This window comes from Camellia sinensis, chromosome 1 (assembly GCF_055761805.1).
Source record: "Camellia sinensis isolate YWXY chromosome 1, ASM5576180v1, whole genome shotgun sequence".
Classification (NCBI taxonomy): domain Eukaryota; kingdom Viridiplantae; phylum Streptophyta; class Magnoliopsida; order Ericales; family Theaceae; genus Camellia; species Camellia sinensis.
The window spans coordinates 134,858,524-134,867,891 of NC_138961.1; positions in this window are offsets into that span (position 1 = coordinate 134,858,524).

Below are 9,368 nucleotides of genomic sequence, written 5' to 3' on the forward strand. Positions count from 1 at the left end.
GTTCATAGATCTAAAAATCCTGATATGCATGTAAACACTATTATTTACTCAAGGAATGCGTCATTTTTGTAACACATTTTTCCATGCAAGGAAACTGAAGAGACAAGTTCAAATAAAAGAACTTTCGATACTACTGTGGGTAATAGTGAAAACCACAATGATAATGAAACAGATAAACCTAAACGTAGCAAAAGGGCTAGGATCTCTAAATCATTTAGTCTAGATTTTTTAAAATACCTATAAGAAAATGAGCCTCAAAACTTCAAGGAATCAATATCAAGTCTTGAAGCTATTTTGTAGAGAAAGGCTATGAATAGTGAAATTGAATCAATACTGCAAAATCATACTTGGGAACTAGTGGATATTTTACCAGAGTGTAAACCTCTTGGATATAAGTGGATATTCAAGAGAAAAATAAAAGCAGATGGTTCAATTGATAAATACAAGGCTAGGCTTGTTGCTAAGGGATATAGGCAAAAGAAAGGCTTTGATTATTTTGACATCTATTCACTAGTGACAAGAATAACATCTATTCGCATGTTAACTGCGATTTCAGCTTTTTATAATTTGGAATTACATCAAATGGATGTTAAAATAGATTTTTTTTAATGGCGAGTTAGATGAGGAAATTTATATGGAACAACTAGAAAAGTTTCAAGTTCTCGGCTAAGAGAAAAAGGTTTGTAAACTTGTCAAATCCCTTTATGGATTAAAACAAGTTCCAAAACAATGGTATGAAAAATTTGATCACACTATGCTTTCGGATGATTTTAAGATAAACAAATGTGACAAATACGTCTATGTTAAAAGCACAAACAAAGGCTATGTCATAATTTGTCTTTATGTGGATGACATGCTTATTATTGGAAGCGATAATGACATGATTAAATCCACAAAGAAAATGTTAAACAAAAAGTTTGATATAAAAGATCTGTGAGTAACAGATGTAATTCTAGGAATAAAAATTACTAGAACATATGAAGGATATGCTTTATCTCAGTCTCACTATGTTGAGAAGATTCTGGAGAAATTTGTAAAGCATGACGACTGTCCTGCTAAAACACCTGTTTACATTAGTCTTCATTTGTCAAAAAATATAGGTGCAGACATATCACAATTAGAGTACTCTCGGATAATCGGAAGCTTGATGTACTTAATGAATTGCACTAGGCCAAATATAGACTATGTTGTGAGCAAATTGAGTAGGTACACAAGTAATCCAGGGTCTGATCATTGGAAAGCAATAATTAGGGTACTTAGGTATCTAAGGCATACCTAGAATTATGGCTTACATTATACCAAATATCCAGCAGTACTCGAGGGGTAGAGCGATGCAAATTGGATATCGGATACTAAAGACTCAAAATTCACTAGTGAATACGTCTTTACCCTGGGAGATGCTGCAATCTCTTGGAAATACTCCAAGCAGACATGCATATAGAGTTGAGCAAAGAATCCGTGAAATCCGTAATCCGATCCAGTCTAGTCCAATCCGGTAGGTTTGGATTGATTTTTTGAATCTGTGGTTCGGTTCTGGATTGAAGAATTAAAAATCCGTAGTTCACGGATTCGTTCCGGATTGAACCGGATTGGAACCGATCTGGACCGTATACAAATAGTCTATATTTTGATTATACATCCTCCCCTATAGTATCTTTTCTTATTCCATATAAAACCTAAACTCAAACCTAAACCCACATAATATCTTCTTTTATTACTTTTGTTTGTTAGTTTTTAGTTTTAATTTGTAATGATCTAAATACTTATGGTGAAACTAGTTTTCTTATGGTTGTTTAAATTCAAGAATAGTATGTCGTTATTATAGAAAGACATGTTACTATTATGGAACTAATATAGCGCTATGTTTATGTTTTTATGAAATTAAAGTGTTATATATATATATATATATATTTGTTATTTAATTATGTGAATCCGTGGCCCTAAACTGATCTAATTCGTGTGTAAATGGATTGGTTCGAATTGGTTCCATGATTTAAACGGTTTGGATTGGTTCTAATTTTTCAAGAACCGTAGATAACGGATTGGTCCTGGTTTTACGCCAATCCAGTCCAATCCGGATCATGCTTACCCCTATATGCAGAGCAAGGTCGACAACGGAATATTAGTTTATCGCATTACATAAAACATGAGAAGAAGCAAAATGGCTTCATAATTTCTTAGAAGACATTCCAATATGGCCTAAACCTGTGCCAACTATATACATTCACTGTGATAGTAAAGCAACAATAGGACGGGCACAGAATCATATGTATAACGGTAAGTGTAGACACCCCATTTTTGACCGTCCTCAAGACTTGGACGTCATCGTTTGAACACTCGATGATCATTCATGATCGTGTTCGTTTTGAGTTCTCGGAGTCTCGGCTACGCGCCTCGCCTCAAGATCTCTCAACTTATCTGTTTTGTGCTTGGTCATGGACCAAACACTTGTATTTTTGCTTCTAAGGGCAGGGAATGGCTTGTTGGCCATCCCCACACCTCACCGGCCATGGCTTGAGGCCACAGGCCCTATTTTCTTGCTACCGGCCAAAGGTATTGGCTGGTCGGCATTGTTTTTGGTTGGCCGACCATTGTTTTGGTCAATCGGCTACTTTTTCTGGCCGAGACCTTTTCTTTGCCTTTTTCAGGCATTATGCATACCAGCTGTGCCAGCTAGTAAGCACAGACCCTGCCCTCCATACACGTGTATAGAGGATTTGCACCCTTGTTTTAAGCTTCTTGAGGAAGCTTGAACCTTTTGAACCCTTGTTTTAGCTCCTTGAGGAAGCCTGAACCTTTTGAACTTTTATTCTAGCTTCTTGAGGAAGCTTGAACCTCTTGAACCTTTGCTCTAGCTTTTCCAAGAAGCTTGAACCTTTTACTCTAGCTTCTCCAAGAAGCTTGAACCTTTGCTCTAGCTTCTCGAAGAAGCTTGACCCTTTTGCTCTAGCTTCTCGAAGAAGCTTGACCCTTTCCTCTAGCTTTTCCAAGAAGCTTGAACCCTCTTCTTTCTCTATAAGAGAGGGCCTCCCTCTCCTTTAGAGAGGTTGAAAAATTTGTCTAAGGCACAAGAGATATATCTCTCTCTATATCTCCATATTTTGGGTTCAAAAGAGTGAGATTCTTGGCCCCTTTGCACACCACCTCACAACCACACACCTCCACCATTCATCTAAGGTTCTTGGAGGGTATTTTAAGAGGTTAAAGAGCTGATTTTTGGTCCAAGAACTTGCTAGTTTTGTTGAGCTACAAGGGTAACTCCTTTCCCTCTTTTTTCCCCATTTTTGCACAAGATTTTAGCCTATCTTACATGCTGTTTTGAGCTTAGTGTATAACTGATAAAAGTTTTGTTTTTTTATGCTTTTAATATTTGTTTAAGATCATTTTAGTATTTGGGTTTGTTTATCCCCTCTTAGTCTTTGTTTGGCCTCATTTTTGTGTCTTTTTTGTGAGCTTCGGGACCACCTTGTATTGGCCTTCTCACCACTGAAATCCAGAGGGATTGCAGTGGTAGGGATGGTGTTTTGAGGTCCTAAGAAGGAGAGGGCCATCCCCTCTCCTTTGTTGTCTTGTTTACTAGCATATTTGGTCTATCAAAGGAGCATATGTTTATATCATTTGGAGGCCTATTTCAGGCACTTTTTGGTGACTTTTGAGACCTTCCTAGCCTCTGTCCATGGCTAGTTTGGTCCTCTTTTGTTTGCCTCTTGCGTGTAGAGTAATCCCTTTCATAGCTTATCAAAGTAGCACATCATTCTTGCATGTATTGACCATGTTTCAGTGGGTTTTTGGTCATATTTTGGCATGCCATGATTCTTTTTTTGGCTGGTTTGGTGGCCCCTCACATGCTTCATGGGCTTGTAGTGTAAATCATGCTTACTAGCCCACATTGAATGTTGTTTTGGCCCCCTATTCTAGCACCTTTTGGCCACACTCCAAACATGTTTTGTTTATATTTTGGGCTGCCTTAGCTCTGTTTTTAGGCCTCTTAGCCGATTGGTGCTTGCCATGCATGGTTGTAGTGTAATAGCCTTGCTTACCTTTGAGTTTTGGGGTCCCTTGCATGTGTTGCTTGAGGCATTTTAGTGTTTTGGCATCATTGAATGTGATATTTTAGAGTTTATAGGTGTGCCATATTCTCATGTTTATCATGCCTTCAATGTGTTTGAGAGTTGTGCTTTTATACCCCATTTGTGAGCCATTGCATGAGCTTCATTTTTGTGCACTTCAAGGCATCATCTTAGTCCATTTTGCCACTGTTTTGGGCCTGCATAGGGACTGTTTGGGGTTGGTTTGGTCATTCGAGCATTGTTTGCATACCTCTAGTGTAATGTGCTTCACTAGTTTCCGTATTTGAGCCTTCCTACATGCATTGCGTGAGCCGTTTGCATGATTCGGAACCATTTTGTATGTCATTTCAAAGCTGGAATATATGCCATTATATGCCATACTTCATCTTTTCAATGCACTAGGAGAGTTGCATCTTGTGCTATGAGTTAGAGCCCTTGCACCTTGCATGTTTGCATGTGTTTTGTTGCCTCATTTCCATCATGTTTGGCCACTGATTTTGGCATGCTTGAGAGCTACCCATGTTAGTGTAAGTCCATCTCACCATGTTGTTGCATGCTTGTTTCATTTTGCATGTTGTTGCATGCTATACATGTTCACATGTTTAGGTTGTATGCCTATTGCCTATTGCCTATTGCCTATTGCATGCTTGTATTGCTTTGTTAAGTTCATCATGTATGTATTACATTGGTCTAAGTATACTTGCCTTTGTATGTTATTAAATGTTAGCCTATTGACATGTTGTTGCATGTTCATCCATCTTGCATACTTGTTAAGTTACATGCTTGTTTGCATGCTTGTCTTTGCATATTGTTATATGCTAGTTGCCTTGTATAGCATTGTTGCTTGCATGCTCATTGTTGCTCGCATGCTCATGTTGCATTAGTTTGCTTGCATGCTTAGGTTGCATAGCATTGTGTGCGCATCCCTTGCCTCTTGAATCAATCATGATAGAGGTTGGGGCCCTTATGTGTTTTTGTGCATTTCATTTGATATCAAATTGCACACTTGGCGCCTTTGGCCATCATGCATTGAAATGCGTGATTGGTGGCCCGAGGGTCGAGAACCAAACCCCCATGAGTTCATAGCACGATAGGGAGGGTGTCGTGCATACATTGTCTTGTAAATTCCTTGCCATGCACTGTCTGTCCTCTGCCGCAGTAAAAAACAGAGTTCTGCAGGAACAGATGGCCGGTCGGCTCTTTTCAGTGCCGGCCGGCTACCAAAGTCCAGCCGATGGCCCCACTTTTGGTCGGTGACCACTTCCTAATGGCCGGTGGTCCTATCATTTGGCCGGTGACATCCCACAATGCTCAGGGAGTAACTCAGAGGCATCTCAAGGATTTTCATAGTTCTTAGAAGTACAGAACAGTGCAAATAGAGGCAACATGTGGCATGGCAACGGGTTTTCGAGCGAGGCGAATCGAGCATGCATGCATTTGACCCTCTTCCCGAGGCAGCTTTACTGCTTTAATAGCTTAATTAATTTGTTAATTAATTAAGATTTTGTAATATTTAATTAGCTAGAGTAGTTAATTATTTATTTGGTTTGTATTATTCTTTTGGCCCCTCCGAGAGAGGGCGAATTTTGTAATAAGCGTGCGTGTGCGCGATGTATGTCTTCCAACCCCACGTCTTTCTCCCTTTTACTTACCTGCTTTCAATGGTTAGTCTTAGGGCACGTTTCAATTAGCATACTTATGATAGCATGTTTGCATACATTCATTCGTATTGCACGCACCGGGCTCGGCACATCATACTAATTGCATAGTATTTCAATTCCAACTTGAATACGTGTATCGAGTTGTCGCATTTCACATGCCATTCTTAGGGTAGCCGAGCCTATCTTAGTTGCATTTTGCATGTGTTGTATTAGCCGTTGCATTAGCCATTGCTAACATGAACTAGGATCATGCATGATTACTAACTAGTTTCTTGTTTTGGCTCGGAGTACACTATGAGTGTTTATGCTTTAGCATCTTGTATGTATGTGAATGTTAACATAACAGCATACTTGCCATGAGGCTAATTGCTTATGTGATATAACTGCCTGAATGCCTGTGGGTGAAAGTTGGATTGCTCGAATTGGAACAATTCATTGGAATCCATGTTTTAGCCTACTTGCGAGTAGCACCTGCAAACCGTTTTTCAAAACGAACATGAGATGTTTTGTTCCAATTCAGGCGACCTAATCTGTACTTGTATGTTGTGCGCATCATATAGTAATTCTAGGCTAATAACTGAAATAAGAGCACATATGTTTTCAAAACTCGATATCATGCTTAGTAGTGGCCGATCTTTGATCGGGCGAGCGGGGGTACTCATAGCTGACCTTCCCCAATCGTACCCAAGTTCTCGAGCCGAGGCAACTTTGGTGATGACGGACACGTGGCCTTAGGCACGAGTCAGGGTTTCTTAAATTTCTCCAAAATAAAATATTTAGGTGGCAACTCTGTATCTGGCAAAGCAGTCCATGTTTGGCACTTCTTTCTAAAAATCAGTTTTCCAAAATGATTTGCCAGATTTAGACTCTTTGGTGATTTATCAATCTCACATCACACATTGTGAGATCAGATTAAGAACCGTGACATTTGAGTCCGAACTGTAGTGAGCTCAAATGAACAAAACGGGATTTCTCCCGGGACATTCAGGGACGTCTACAGTAAGTCTCGACACATTCGTCGAAGACATAATACCGTTAGGAATTTGCTCTCACATGGAATAATTTCCATAGAATATGTAAAGTCAAAAGAGAATATTGCGGATCCATTGACTAAAGGGTTAGCCAGAGAGCAAGTGTACCATTTATCGAGGGGAATGAGATTAAAGCCTATTACTTAAAAGTCGCCATAATGGCAACCCAACCTAGTTGACTAGAGATCTCAAGATCTAGGTTCTAAAGGACAATTGAATTATAAATGACTTCACGTATCACTAAAGAGGTTTACTCCTACCCATTTCTATGATTAGAAGAATGATACTTGCACCGTTAGTAGGATAAGCTTTACTTTTAATGATTCTTATAGCTTGGACATCCAGGTGGGATATAGCAGGATACTCTTAATAAGAAATCACCTATATGAGTGTGAACTTGGCCGGTTCTGTGAGAATTGAGAAGACTAAATTCTCTAGAGCACTCATGAATTACCAGGCATTATTCAGGGCCAAAATGAACACAACCGTAAGAACCAAACTATGTCTGCAAATATACTATGTGTAGTCTATTGTCTTGGCTTACAAAACAGCTGAACAGTTCAAGGCATCACGTCCATTAGTTAGCCAGTAAGTCTGATAGGCTTTCGCTAGAGAAGGTTCAAAGCCAAAAGCTACCTATCTTGATATGGTGTATCTTCTTAATGTACTCTTTCGTTGTCTACATCTTGTCGCAATCCGTTCTCGTGAATTCCATTCATGTGGGGGATTATTGGAAAATGGCTTTGCAAAATCCTTATTTTTTGCTAACTTTGAGCATTAATTAAGGTAGGACCCAAGTGTTATTTTTAATGTTTTTTATTGGGTTCATGTTTAATACTGCGTAGTTTATAAACCGTGTATTTGGTTGCTCAAAACCATTTCCAAATGAATGAGAATTCAATGCGCATTTTCGGGTTCGTGGAAATGGATTTAGGTGGGTTTCCCACACATTTGTGAAATGTGCTTGTCCCACATTGGAAAGGCTCAAGGTTTTGAATAGGTTTATATACCTTAGCTTGGGATGCTTGAGATAGGCCCCAAGGGATACCCAAGTTTGTGGAAGAGTGGGGTTATGGGTAAAGTGGCTAGACCCATTGGACCCAAAATAAAAAACACACGTGCTTGCAGGCTGGGCTGGGCTTGGGCGCAGGTGCAAGGTGTGAGGTTGGGTTGGGCTTGTCCGGCCAAATACTTATCTTTTTTGACTAAAAACTTTTGTAATTTATTTATTTATTTATTTTTAATTTTGGTTTCAAAATTCAAAATAAATTGGACTAGTCTTTTTTTCTTCACCCAAATACATTCGACCAGGTTCATAAGGTCCACATTTGAACAGGTTCAAAAAGTCCACCCGAACAGGTGCAATTTCCACCCAAACAAATCTGTTTCTATTCTGAACAGATCTATTCTTATTTCGAACAGGTTTTTCTTGTTGGTACCTGTTTGAATAGTCATCATTCCTCCTATAAATAGTTGGCCATCCGGCATTCATTCCCATCGAATTTTTGGAGAGCTTTTCTTCTTTCTTCTTCCTCTTTTCGTCCTTTTGTTTCTATATCTGTTCTGCATTTTATTTTAGGGAAAAAAAAAAAGTCATAATAGAGTGTTAGTTCGCCAGATCAGATTTTGTAGTGCTGCAAATTCAAGTGTTAGTCGTTGTATCCTGGGAAGTAAACGCCGGTTAAAACTCGAAGCATCGGAGCGAGGGCGAAATCTACTTCAAGGAGATTGTGTCAATCACAAAACTCGACTTTAATTTCTGTAAGTGTTTAATTCATAATTTAATTTATATAATTATTTTCTGAATTATTTTATTTTGTTGTTTATTTTAATTATACATTTAATTTACACTCACACACACCACTATGGGTATAGCACACTTAACAGAACTCTTTCTAATAAACTGCAAAAATACAATGCGAACAAAATACGAGTTTTGATTAGTTTAAAACAATAAAACCTACAATTTTAAGTGAGATTATTTTTGGATGTACGCCTACAATTTTAAACCATTCAAATTTTATGTTTTAATGTTAGGTATCATGAAATAAATATTATAAAAAGTCTTCATGAAAATTCTCCACCCTTAAATTAGTTTTATGAAGGCTTTTCATGATATGTAATATCACTCTTTATTAAGGCACTCAAAATGTGCAGACAAATTCATTTCAGTAGTAATACATACTTAAAAATTTTGTTTAGAAATATTAATATATGATTTAGATTTATTCTAAATGTGGAGTCCACATTACACCAATTCAATCTAAATTGCACCAACATTTTTTGGATGATATTTTCTGAGCAAGAAGACTAGCGTTGTGTTTGAATAATTGATTTGAAATTTGAAAATAAAAATAAAAATAGAGAAAAAATTTAATATATATTTGATTCACATTTGTCTTGCTTTTTCTCTTTATCTTTTTCAAATTTTTATCTAAATTTATGAGCGGAACAAGTCTAACAGAATTGTTGTTGTTATTATTATTATTATTATTATTATTATTATTATTATTATTTTGTTGAGAGAACAGAATTAATTTTTGATTACTATGATGAATATGAAGAGGATGTCGGTGCACAAGTGAAAGGTGTACTACGGTTTGGAC